This window comes from Rhinoderma darwinii, chromosome 3 (assembly GCF_050947455.1).
Source record: "Rhinoderma darwinii isolate aRhiDar2 chromosome 3, aRhiDar2.hap1, whole genome shotgun sequence".
NCBI classification, from domain to species: domain Eukaryota; kingdom Metazoa; phylum Chordata; class Amphibia; order Anura; family Rhinodermatidae; genus Rhinoderma; species Rhinoderma darwinii.
This window is the reverse complement of record NC_134689.1, coordinates 317,057,854-317,070,835: the sequence shown is the minus strand read 5'-3', so window position 1 is coordinate 317,070,835 and position 12,982 is coordinate 317,057,854. Positions and strand designations below refer to the sequence as shown.

The 12,982-nt window shown below is 38.7% G+C and overlaps 1 long non-coding RNA gene across 2 annotated transcripts in view; it reads left to right on the top strand.

The window, feature by feature from the left end:
* The window catches only part of LOC142749782 (uncharacterized), a 52,908-nt gene that overhangs the window by 19,837 nt on the left and 20,089 nt on the right, over window positions 1-12,982 (top strand). For both annotated transcript variants that reach the window (XR_012882455.1, XR_012882454.1), the window contains exons 4-5: window positions 3,038-3,211; window positions 5,228-5,300. This is a non-coding gene — a long non-coding RNA (uncharacterized LOC142749782). The remainder of the gene's footprint in view (window positions 1-3,037; window positions 3,212-5,227; window positions 5,301-12,982) is intronic.

Here is a 12,982-nt window from a genome sequence, read left to right as displayed (position 1 = left end):
TTGTCCATATTTACCTCACCCGCCACCAAAAAGGACACCTCAAGGATAACTTTACTTTCTGTCTCCATTGCCATACCACAACACCATGTGCTCTCAAAACATTTTCTCAAAACTGTTTCTTTTCAAAAGTGCAATAGAGCAAACACCCCAGCAAAATCCCCATGCTTACATATGTTTTTTCCATTTTTTTGTAATGTTTTTTTCTGTAGCACCATTACTCCCCTGTGCAAAAGTACTTTTCGTATTGATTATGAATGGGCCAATTTTTCCCTCATCTGATCAGTGTCGTATATTTTTCACTACCAGGGTACTGTTGAAGGGTGATACATTGAAAGATATCTGCAAATATGGGAATGATTTTTCAATAAAAGAAAAACATTCTTACTTTTGCTATTATTTACATAGGGTTCTGTACCTTTATAGATTGATGGCATATCCCTAAGTGATCTGTGGTGATACGACTGATGGGATTATAATCGATCACAAGAAAGGGGCTGTAACACTTAGCTTCGTACTTGTGATTGGTGGGGGTCCTAGTGGGTGGGAATGCTCCTAGAAACCTCTTCATCATTAAATACAACAGATATTAAAAAAATTAGACCTTAAATGATTGTTTTTACTACAAGTTTTTCTCTGTACATTTATAATTTACAGGAACCATAACTTGCGATACTGTAGCGGCCAAATGATATATTGTAGTAAATAGGATTGTAAATAATCCTATTCACATAATGCAGATTTTCAGCAGTTTTTTACAGTCAATGGGGATAAAGGTAGAATTTAAAAAAATCCTTCCACAAAAAACATTTTTTCCATCCAGCATCCTAACACTTTTCCATAGAACCAATTCTAGGAACATAAAACTGTTTTTTTTTTTCTTTTTAAATTGCCCAGCTTTACAAGCTTACACGTATTAAACTAAATTCTAGTTCTTAGATATGACACATCCGTCTGATGGATACCAATGTATACTTTTTTTGATGGATTTGTTGATCTGTCAAAACAGTATATCGTTGGTATAAAGTCGCATCACTTTTTTGCAGTTTATTATCAAGGTCTAATGCACATAGCAACCTCTGAGATGTATGAGGCTGTAGTACAGTGCCCACCGTAGTGTAGGAGGCCTTACTATACATCCATATGAGGCATTAGGAAGGATACAAAGGCTTTATTCTATTGGATTCCAAAAGAATCTGATATTCGTAAAAATAGTTTCATGTTCATCATCTCTCGTCTAGACTACTGCAACATCTTATCTAACGCTCTTGCACCCTTCCATACATCTCTGACCTAATTTACCGTACCCACCCACACGTAATCTCCGGTCCACACAAGATATTCCGTATTTGCTTTCTCCTTCTCTGCTCCTCATTTTATTGTCTCCAAGATTTCTCCGACGCATCCCCCATACTCTGGAACTTTCTATCCTAATACATCATCCTCTCTCTCCCACCATGGGAACCTTCAAAATCAATCTGAAAACTCACCTCTCCATAAAAGCTTACAACCTACAATAACCCCATTGCCACAACTACTGGATAAACAGATTCTACCCTCACCTACTGTCTCCTTCCTGCATCGCTTCTGGATAGTAAGTCCTCGTGGGCAGGATACTCACTTCTTCTGTACCAGTCTGTCATTCATTAAGCTCATGTTTATTGTACTTGTTTTTATTGTCTCATATTATGCTTTTAACCCTTCTTTATTTATGTGCACAGCGCTTCAAAATAACTAATAATAATAATGATGTAATATAAATGTAACCAACTGCATGTACTGCCAGACGGCCTTCAGTCAATGGCTCCTGTACACGTGCACATGAGGGGAATTTCACACACATCATTTTTGCTGCATTTTGGGTGCTGTAGTACTTTAGTGTAGTGGACTTATGTTACATTGGTGTAACTTGTGCTATTCCATAAAACTACAGTATGTTTTTGGATTAAATGCCACATTCTCTTCTTCTGATGTTTTTCTTTTTTCATTTTTGGCAATGTTGGCCCACATCATGGAAGAAACCCATACCAGAAAATGGATTAAATAAAATACATATATAATATAGCATTTCCTAGGACTGATTTCTATTGGGTTTTTCCCATCATTAACATTTAAGGCATATCCAAAATGTAGAATATAGATTATTCATGAGCTATGCCATTAATGTTTGATAAGAGGGATGGGGAGTGCTGAGACCCTTACAAATTATGAAGGGGTGTCCCATATTCTCTGTTGAACCTCCCATAGACTATGATGAGAGCACTCTCAGAAGTTGCTAATATAAAGCGAAAAAAAATGAACCCTTAATGGAATCACAACCCTATTACTGTTTTCTGCACTTTTTCTTACTTGTGGTTGTTCCCAGTCCTTTCAAGCATACATGACGATACAAGCTTAAATGAGAAGGTATCATCTGCCATTCCTTAGATAACATCTTGGAACATGATGCCTACACTTGGGTATCACCTGTAAACTTCTACAACAGCATGCTGAGGAAGGATGACGTTTTAGCTTAGTATTTCCTACAGTTAATTCATTAGGGGCATTTCTGAAATGTTGTGCTAAGTTAACTATACAGAAAGAAAACTCTACTATATATATATATATATATATATATATATACTATTAGACATGTGGCTCCCTTTTCTTAAAACTGTATTACAAAATAACAGCTTAAGCCTTGTTGATTGCTACGTGTAAGGATATTTATTCATAAACTGGCCATACACATGCATCATCTGTGGACAACTATTCCTCCCGACTCCACCAAGAACATGTACGGGAAAAAGGAATAAGTTGCAGCCAGACACTTTATACTGGTACATTTGGTATGGGTACAGCTTGTATGGGCATAGTTATGTAGATACTGTTGATTTTGGGTTGGGTGTGTGTTTTAAGGTGGCAATATTATTTAGGTCGGTGTCTAGCAGATTAGACCAGCAATTAATATCCCATGTAGTTTATGATCGCTTTCTGGTGATGCTATTTGTGTTTTTATGTATTATTATGATTCTAACTTTTCATTTATGTCTTTGTTTAGGTTGTTCTGAAAACAGAAAACCAGAAAAAATATACTGAAATCGTTATAATAGCGTTGATCATTCCTTCATCTTGTCATAGCCTTCTGTCGTGGGCCATAATACAAACAACGGATAAATGGCACAATATGTGTGCAATGAGTATATGTGCAACTGTACATCAGAGATCGAAGAGGGTGAGTTATTGCAGCCAGGTAGGAGTTAAGTCTCAGTGAATAATACGGACCAGTGACATCTCCATTTAAAGATATAGGGGCTTTCCTGTGAATTACTTTTATGACATATCAATCTGACATGCCATATTTGTTCGATTGGTTTGCTCTGGTATCTGGGAGCTTTTCCAGTCCTGAGAATGAAGGGGTTCTGTTCTCTGTTAAATAGAGGATGACCACCATGCATGACCATCTTTGCTCCATGAAGTGTATAAGGGCTCTTCTCATTCTCAGTTATCCCAGATGACTCCCATCGATAAAGCTGTAATGTCACTGATTAATTCGAGCATGTGCTTGTTACAGTCAGATCAGGGAGAGGTTGCTAAAATATGGCAATAGTTGTTATTTGAAGGAAGGGATTAACCCTTTTATTTAGGCATATTGGCAAGGTACATATCAAAATTTAGCTAATGGTTGGCAATAAGGGAGCCAGATGACAGGGCCGTGCTGCAGGGGACTGTGTCATGTGACTTAATATTTTGAGGGGATTTTAAGTTGCCCTCTAGTTCAATTTTAGTAGGACATTGTACAGATAGATGGCCTTTCTTAAAGAGGCTCTGTTACCAGATTATAAATGCCCCATCTCCTACATAATCTGATCGGCACTGTAATGTAGATAACAACAGTGGTTTTTATTTTGAAAAACAATCATTTATGAGCAAGTTATGAGCAATTTTAGATTTATGCTAATGAGTTTCTTAATGACCAACTGGGCGTGTTTTTACTTTTGACCAACTGGGTGTTGTAAAGAGGAGTGTATGACACTGACTAATCAGTGACCAATCAGCGTCATACACTTCTCATTGTTCCAGCCCATTGTTACAGTGTGATTGTGCAGTGAAAGAAGCTGGGCTGGAACAATGAGACGTATGTATGACGCTGATTGGTCACTGATTGGTCACTGATTGGTCAGCGTCATACACTCCTCTGTACAACGCCCACTTGGTCAAAAGTAAAAACACGCCCAGTTGGTGATTAAGAAACTCATTAGCATAAATCTAAAATTGCTCATAACTTGCTCATAAATTATCGTTTTTCAAAATAAAAACCACTGTTGTTATCTACATTACAGTGCTGATCAGATTATGTAGGAGATAGGCCACTTATAATCTGGTGACAAGGCCTCTTTAAAGGTATCCTGTCTTTAAAGTAAATGTCTACCCTTGAACACCACTTTTGTTTCTGTTTAAAATTCTTATCAATAAAACATTCTGTTCTTTTTTATTATTATTATTAATAATAATAATAATAATAATAATAATAATAATAATAATTATTATTATTATTATTATTATTATTATTATTATTAATAATAATCTCCTAATGTATCTTTATAGCAGTCGAAGCTCTGTATTTCTTATACAGACTTCCAAATCCTATGCTTTGTCAGTAAGTTGAATGATACAATTCTTCTGGCTGCCACTAGGGGGAACGTAGGATGTTACTGCATAAAGTTTATATATTCAACCCAATAATTAAACAGTATGCAGTGTACTCCTCTTAGTGGTGACTGCAGGCAGCCAGAATTTTGTAATTCAGCTCAATAGCCCTCATTTACTATATAGTTTACTCTCTATTTTGGTGTCAGTTGCTTTAGTAAAATGTTGCAAGTGCTGACATGAGTCATTGTAGTGGTAAAATTTGCGTTTTTCTCTCATCACTTGCAAAATTTGGTAAGCGACAAGAAAAGTGGCTGCTTTCTTCCAAAAACAGCACCACAAGTATACACAGGTTGTGTGTGGTATTACAGCTCAGCCTCATTTACTTCAATGGATCCAAGCTGTAGGAACAGACACAACCTATAAACAGGTGTGGCGCGGTTTCTGGAAAAACAAAACAAAAACAACAGCATTTTTCTAATCCTAAATAACCCACTATGGAGGTTTCTGTACACTTTAAAAATGAGTTACATTAACAGATGACTGAGACAGAGAAACATTTAATAATGAAAGGTAAATGTGATCTTTTTTTTCATTCCAGATTCATTGAACTGATCAAGCAGAGACCACAGAGGCACAAATATGCAAAAGAACACATTTTAAGAGTTGTAACCGTAAGTTGAAAAGTTGTGAAACATTGTGAAATAGTTTTATTTTCACCAGTCACATACTTGTCCACAAAGCTTACAATCTAGAAACACATAAACAAGCCTGATGCAGCAATATGTGTTTGCTTGGGAGGCATGTTTATAGGGCAGAGAACACTTTTATAGTGCGCTATTAAATGCTCTCTGTAACTCCTGTAGATTACACACTAATGTTGACCATATGGATGACAACTGTGTAGTGAAAAGGAAGACGAAGCTCACACTTTGGTTTAAAATTATTAACACGATATATACATTTATTATACCTTATTCAGTAAACACCAATGCAATTTTATAATTCCATTGTGAATAGGGTTAAATAAATAGTCTCTGTCTTTTGTAGCCATTAGGCCTGGTTTACACAGAAACATTATTTTTTTTGCCAAGTGTATCCTCTAGGAAGGAAAACCCCTTTTTTTGTATTGTATCTACTCTTTTTTTGGGGTAAATAAAAATGCATCAAAATCTATACTGTTAGGCTGGATTCACCCGAGCATGTTCGGTCCGTAAAGGACAGAACGTATTTCGGCAGCAAGTCCCGGACCGAACACACTGAAGGGAGCCGGGCTCCTAGCATCATAGTTATGTACGATGCTAGGAGTCCCTGTCTCGCTGCAAGACAACTGTCCCGTACTGTAATCATGTTTTCAGTACGGGGCAGTATTTCCACGGAGAGGCAGGGACTCCTAGCGTCGTACATAACTATGATGCTAGGAGCCCGACTCCCTGCAGTGTGTTCTGTCCGGGACTTGCGGCCGAAATACGTTCCGTCCTTCACGGACCGAACATGCTCGTGTGACTCCAGCCTTACCCATGTCATATAATTTTACATAGTTATTTTCTCATTGGGATTAATGAAGTAGAGATTGGACAATTAATTGATTAAAAATAAAGATAACTTAGAATATACAAACCCAAAAGATACAAGTGCGCATATATACACAGTCAAATCAAATCAAAAACTAATGTTTTATCATAAAAAAAGAAAATATCAGTAATAAGTATTCAAGCAAACAACCCTTCTCCCCCAAATATAAAAAACAACATTAATGTGGTGTGCTTCCTAGCTGTGTTTCCCGAGTGTGCATGTTTTTCAAAAAGAAAAAAGCCCACTTAAAGAGGCTCTGTCACCAGATTTTGCAACCCCTATCTCCTATTGCAGCAGATCGGCGCTGCAATGTAGATTACAGTTAGGTTTTTATTTTTTAAAAACGAGCATTTTTGGCCAAGTTATGGCCATTTTTGTATTTATGCAAATGAGGCTTGCAAAAGTCCAACTGGGCGTGTTTAAAAGTAAAAGTCCAACTGGGCGTGTATTATGTGCGTACATCGGGGCGTGTTTACTACTTTTACTTTTACTACTCGTTCTGACGAGAAGTATCATCCAATTCTCTTCAGAACGCCCAGCTTCTGGCAGTGCAGACACACAGCGTGTTCTCGTAATCTACATTGCAGCGCCTATCTGCTGCAATAGGAGATAGGGGTTGCAAAATCTGGTGACAGAGCCTCTTTAAGTTGTAAGAGAAAAAATACATAGTTCTTATCATTTTAGTTGCTTAACTTTGAACATGCTCCTATACTATTCCCAGTACACAAACAAAAAGGGATGATCAGACCCTGACCATTTTGGGGTCCTGCCTGGTTTTCAAAAATGAAAGAAGAGAAAAAGAAACAAGAGATACTTGATGCTCAGATGCAAATGTTAACCCGGCTGAAGCACACCATGACTATAGTGGGGGGAAAGTAGCCCACAACCTTTTTTGCCTAAAGGCTCATTGTATCATTTAAATTACTTTGTAAGCAACCCTCTAATATAATTCTAAAGTGATTTGGATAAGAGTAATATGTTATAGAATTGTTTGCAATCCAATTTTGTAGCATATTAGTTACAATTTCTAAAGTTATAATTAAAAAATTAAACAAACACAATAAATTTTAGTTTTACGCCTTTTGTTTTTTTTACAAGATAATTGACATCAGGGACATTGCTAGGGTCTTAAGATCAGGGGCACAATCACACGGCCCCATTGATATCAATGGGCTATTCACACATGCGTGAGTTTTCACACAGCGAGAGTCTGTTGCTTGAAACTCACTGTATGTCCTATATTGGTGCGTTTTGATGCACCCAGTCACCCATTGAAGTCAATGGGTGCGTTAAAACCACGGACAGCACAGGGGCGACATCCGTGTGCTGTCCGTGTTTCACACATCAATTACACTGAAAAAAAAATAAGTTCTTGCAAGTGCGTGAAAAACACATTCCACGCGCAAAGCAAACTGATACAAAATGCAAAACACATGGACAGATATACGAGCGTTTTCTACTCACTTTTATCTCTTCCGCCCGTGTGAATGTAGCCTTAGATAAGTATACTCGTACTAAACCTCAGGTTCAAATTTGGCATTTCTGGGGCCCCAAGCAAAGTTATGTCTTTGGGCTCTAATCAGACACCTGTAGAGAGTTCCCCACACAATGCCCCCTGTATATAGTGTCACTGACCCCCCTGTATGATTCCACACACAGTCCCCCTGTCATACATCCCCCTTGTAGACAGTGCCACGCAGTCCCCTGTAGGTAGTCCCACATACCCACCTTGTCTCAGCAGACAGTATCATACATGGTAGGTTTAGATACATGGCCCCAGCAGACAGTATCACACATGATAGGCTTAGATACATGGTCCAGCAGACAGTATCACACATTATAGCCTTAGACACAGGGCCCAAGCAGTAAGTATCCTTGTACTAACATATGTTCACCTCCAAAAAATAATTTGTGCGTGTGTATGTATGTGTGTGTGTGTGTGTGTGTGTGTATATATATAGGTACACAAAAAATGTCAACCGCACAGTCCAGGTCTCATAAAAATGAGGGTGCAAGCCCGCCAGGGATACGGCCATAGTCTCCCAAGGTATATATTTTTCAAAAAACAGGCAGCACTCAAAAAGTTGTAGCAAAATTAGAAAAGGTGCTTTATTCCATCTGTCCAATACAGCAACGTTTCAGCTCTTCAATAGCTTTTCAAAAGCTTGAAAAAGGCTATATTGAAGAGCTGAAACGTTGCTGTATTGGACAGATGGAATAAAGCACCTTTTCTAATTTTGCTACAACTTTTTGAGTGCTGCCTGTTTTAAAAAATAAATAAATAAATATATATATATATATATATATATATATATATATATATATATATATATATATGAGATAGCATATCTGTAGCACTCTGACCCTGTAGCTATGGACAGGATTAGATACAGTGGCTCGGCAGACAGTATCACACATGATAGGATTAGATATAGGGCCCAACTCGCTGACATTGCGGTTCCAGCGCTGGACCCAGGAAAGGTAAGTGTAAGAATTGTTTTTTATGATTTTTTATTCGTAATAAAATGGTTAATGAGGGTTGTGTGGGTTTTTTATTTCAATAACATATTTTTTTTATGTCCTTGTATTGTTTTTTTAAAATTTTTATTACTAACGCCTTAGTAATGGCTGCTGGCTGATTGACAACGTCCTTTACTAAGGCAGGACTTAATGTTAGCATGTGAAAAGGCTAGCACTAACCCTCCATTATTACCCCGGTACGCACCACCACCAGGAGTAGCTGGAAGACCTGAGTACGATCCAGTACCCGACCATCTGTAGTGATGGCCGGGTACTGGGGCGACTGCAGGCTGGTATTATTAGGCTGCGAAAGGACAAAAACAGTGGTCATCCCACCCTGGTAATGCTAGGCTGCTGCTGCTATATTGGATCTGGCTGGTTATGAAAAATGGGGGAGCGCATGTTTTTTGCATTTAAAAAAAAAATGACGTGTGGTCCCCCCCATTTTAGATAACCAGCTAGATACAACATAGCAGCAGCAGGCTAGCATTACCACGGTAGAATGGCCCACTGTTTTTGGCCTTTCCCAGCCTAATAATACCAGCCTGCAGCCATCTCAGTGCCCCACCATCACTACAGATGGTCGGGTACTGGATTGTACCCAGTTCTTCCCAGCACCCCTGGTGGCGATGGACACCGGGGTAATATTGGGGGGGTTAGTGTTAGCCTCTGCACCAGCTAACACTAAGCTCTGCCTTAGTAAAGGATGCTGTCAATCAGCCAGCGGACATTACTAAGGCGTTAGTAATGACGATTAAAAGAAAATACAAAGACGTAGAAGAAATATTTTATTGAAATAAAAAACCCCCACACAATCCTCATTAACCATTTTATTGAAAATAAAAATATCCGCCATTGAAGCAGTCCTCGAATCTGACGTTGTCCAACAACTGAACATGTAAAAAAACAAACACAAAAAAAAAAAACATTAGTAACACAGGTGGTAGGCTTAGATATGTGTGATACTGTCTGTCAGACCATGTATTTATGTGGTAAGCTTAGATACAAGACCCATCAGACAGCATCACACATGGGCCATGTATCTAAGCCTACAATGTGGTAGGCTTAGATACAGGGCCCAGCAGACAGGATCACACCATGTAGCTAAGCCTATCACATGTTAGGTTTAGATACAGTGCCCCAGCAGATAGTAAACTTATACAGTCCATCCAGCGTCGTGACGTCATGCACGGCACACAGCGTCGTGATGGCATGACGCGAGATGTCAGGACTTCTGCTGCGCTCAGGAGGGAGGGTAAGTATAGTGGCGTTACTATACTAACAGGGCCCCGTGTATTTTATGACATAGGCCCCAGTTACTATAGAAAATTTTTACAGACGTGGTGCAGGCGGCTGTGGTCTGGTCGCAATCACAAATGCTGTGAATGCTGCGATTCCTGTTTCGGCAGTCGCTCGGGGATCCAGGACCTGGGCCTCGCAGGTCCGGTGAAAACGACGCCCCTGATTGACATAATTGTTCATTTAACTTTTTCTATGGTCTCCTTAAGTACATAAGCAAGTTCCAAACACTTGTTAGAGGGGTTTTCTGATTTAAAACAACTTTTTTCAAATACCCTATTTAGGAATTCTGGGTCACTAAAGAGGGGTCTCACGTTCGAAAGAGTGTCTCTCACACTGGTGCACTACATGTCGATTACATAATTGATTTTAACGTACATCGTGTAAGCCTTCATTCCTGTGGTGGCGCTGCAATGGAAGTGAACACTTAAAGGAGTTATCCTCAGGATAGACCATTAATATGAGATTGGTGGGGGTTCAACTCTTGGCACGTCTGATCAGCTGTTTGAAGGCGCTGCAACACTCGTAGTGGCATTCACTAAAAAGGTCCAATTTTGCAGCAGAAAACACAGTGCTTGTAGGAGAATGCTGCCTTTAGTAAATAGACCTATACTTGGTTGAAACCTCTCTTGTCTTGGCACAAAGCATGATTTATCAAACTTACCGCTGACACTTTCTCTGAATCGTTGGATTAGCCAGCACTTCACTTACCCACCTACTGGGTTTTCACTTACAAGCTGAAAAACCGCTTGTCTGGCCAACATACTTCAGTTTGCCAAACATAATGTACAATTACAGCATGAACGTAATAGATGAATTTTAATGTACCACACAAAAGTAACCCAACACCCCTCTTGGCATGAACCCTTGTGTTGCAGCTGAAGCCCAAGCTGCTACTTGCATTTCATAAAATGTATTTTTGACTTTTTATAATTAGATAAAAGCATAAATCGGGATAAAAAATGTTCCGTTATTTCTAGTCCCAGAGCTTCTTAAAAAAATTAGGAGAAAAATGTATCATCGATGCTAGGCTATCCATTTCACTATTTTTCTCCACACAGATATCATTGATTTAGTTGTATATAGTACCATGATTTGGCATGCCTAATGATCCGCAAACATCTAAGACACTTGTAGGGTACATCTATTCTACCCAGTAGAAAAACTGGAAGCCTGGCAGATGACATTTAATGGGATCGGCATATGTTTGTGATAAACATGAATCAGGCTTGGATCGGTCAAAAACGGAAGACTTGAGTCCAGTGTGTGCAGAACCTTAGATATCGCTTGATCTGATCTGTTAGACACCTTCCAGCTGAAATAGGGCTCTTATATACAAGAGTGCTCTATTGTGGGCCATGCAAGGTCAATTGTTGGTCAGCACAAAATTAAATATCCCCATTGCATGCTACGGCTGCAGACAGAAAAAATGATGACTACTGTGCACTAGTGCTGAAGTCTATAAATGTGGTTTTCTGGTTTATCTTACTGGGGTTATCTTTTAATATGCCCCTCATTCAAAAGCTTCACATATAAAACATATATGTCAACATTTTTTTTAAAGGAGTATTCCCAGAATTATAAATGATCACCTATAAGGGCGAATAGAGCCTAAACCTGTTATGTGTGATACTGTCTTGGAGATATACAGCAAATATTGAAATGCTTTCTGAATTTACTGATAATGTATGACTTAGGCTAGATTCACACGAGCGTGGAGAAACTCAGACGTAATAAACGCGACGTTTTTCACGTCCGAGGTGCCCCCGTGCAGGTTCTGTTTTCACGGATCCCCATAGACTTGAGTCTATGGAGGCATCCGTGAAAACAGAACAAAATAGGACATATTCTATCCTGCAATGGACCCTTCACACGTTCTGTAGAAACAATGTGCGAGTGAGCGGCACCATTGAATTACATAGGTTTGTGTGACGGCCGTTGTTTCAACGGCCGTCACACGGACGTATTCAACATTTGTGTAAATCAGGCCATACAGTCAATAAATATTTAAAGGCAAAAGAAACCTGGATGAAATATTTCAGAAAATTTAGCATTTTTGTGCCCTTGATCAATACTAAAATAGAAACTCTTCCTAAGGCAAAGATTCACATACACAAATAAACTGTATTTAAATACCGTAAGAAACTGCTCATCAACTATAGGACTACTTTTAGAAAAAACATGTATACAAAAAGTTTATCATAACAAACATAAATTAGATATCAAAAAATAAATAAAGTGACTTGTCCAGAAATAGGTGACACTAGGGTAATATCACCCCTCAGTATCCAGTACATCTCTCAGTATTACATAACATCTGTATCTATGTCTTCTAATAATAATTTTGTTTTAATGCTGTTATTTTTCTAATCCAGTACTGGACACCTGTGTGCAAGAAAAGGAAGCAGTAAAAGTCAGGTGTTATAGGTTGGAAGAATCTGCCACAACTTATATTAATGCTAATGTAACCTGTGGGAGGTGGAGAATTTGCAGTAAGGACATGGAGGATAATGGCAGTTAGACAGATTATGTGCGGCATTGATGGGGACAGTGTATGCAGAAATACGCCACATCTGTTCCTGGGCCCAATACACAATCTGGAACATAGTCTTCACCTGCCATGATCCATGATATTATTGTTGTCTTGCTTTGTGGCAGAGGAGCCTTTGGGCTCCATTGGACACAAGGGCTGGAGCGATTGCTACCTCTGCACCTACTATAGCTACCCCCTTTTTGTAATGATATATATTCCAATATATACTTATTTTAATAGCGGACAATGAATTACTTTCTGTCCTATGACGTGTACCTGTATGCCACAAAAACTTCAATTTCTCCATCATCCTTGTGAATTACAGTGCACAGTATATTTTATATGAGAAAAGTGGACAAATGCTAAACTGGAAAACCATATGCTATGTAACATCACGCAGGCCCTGCAAAATAGGAATTTATTATTTAC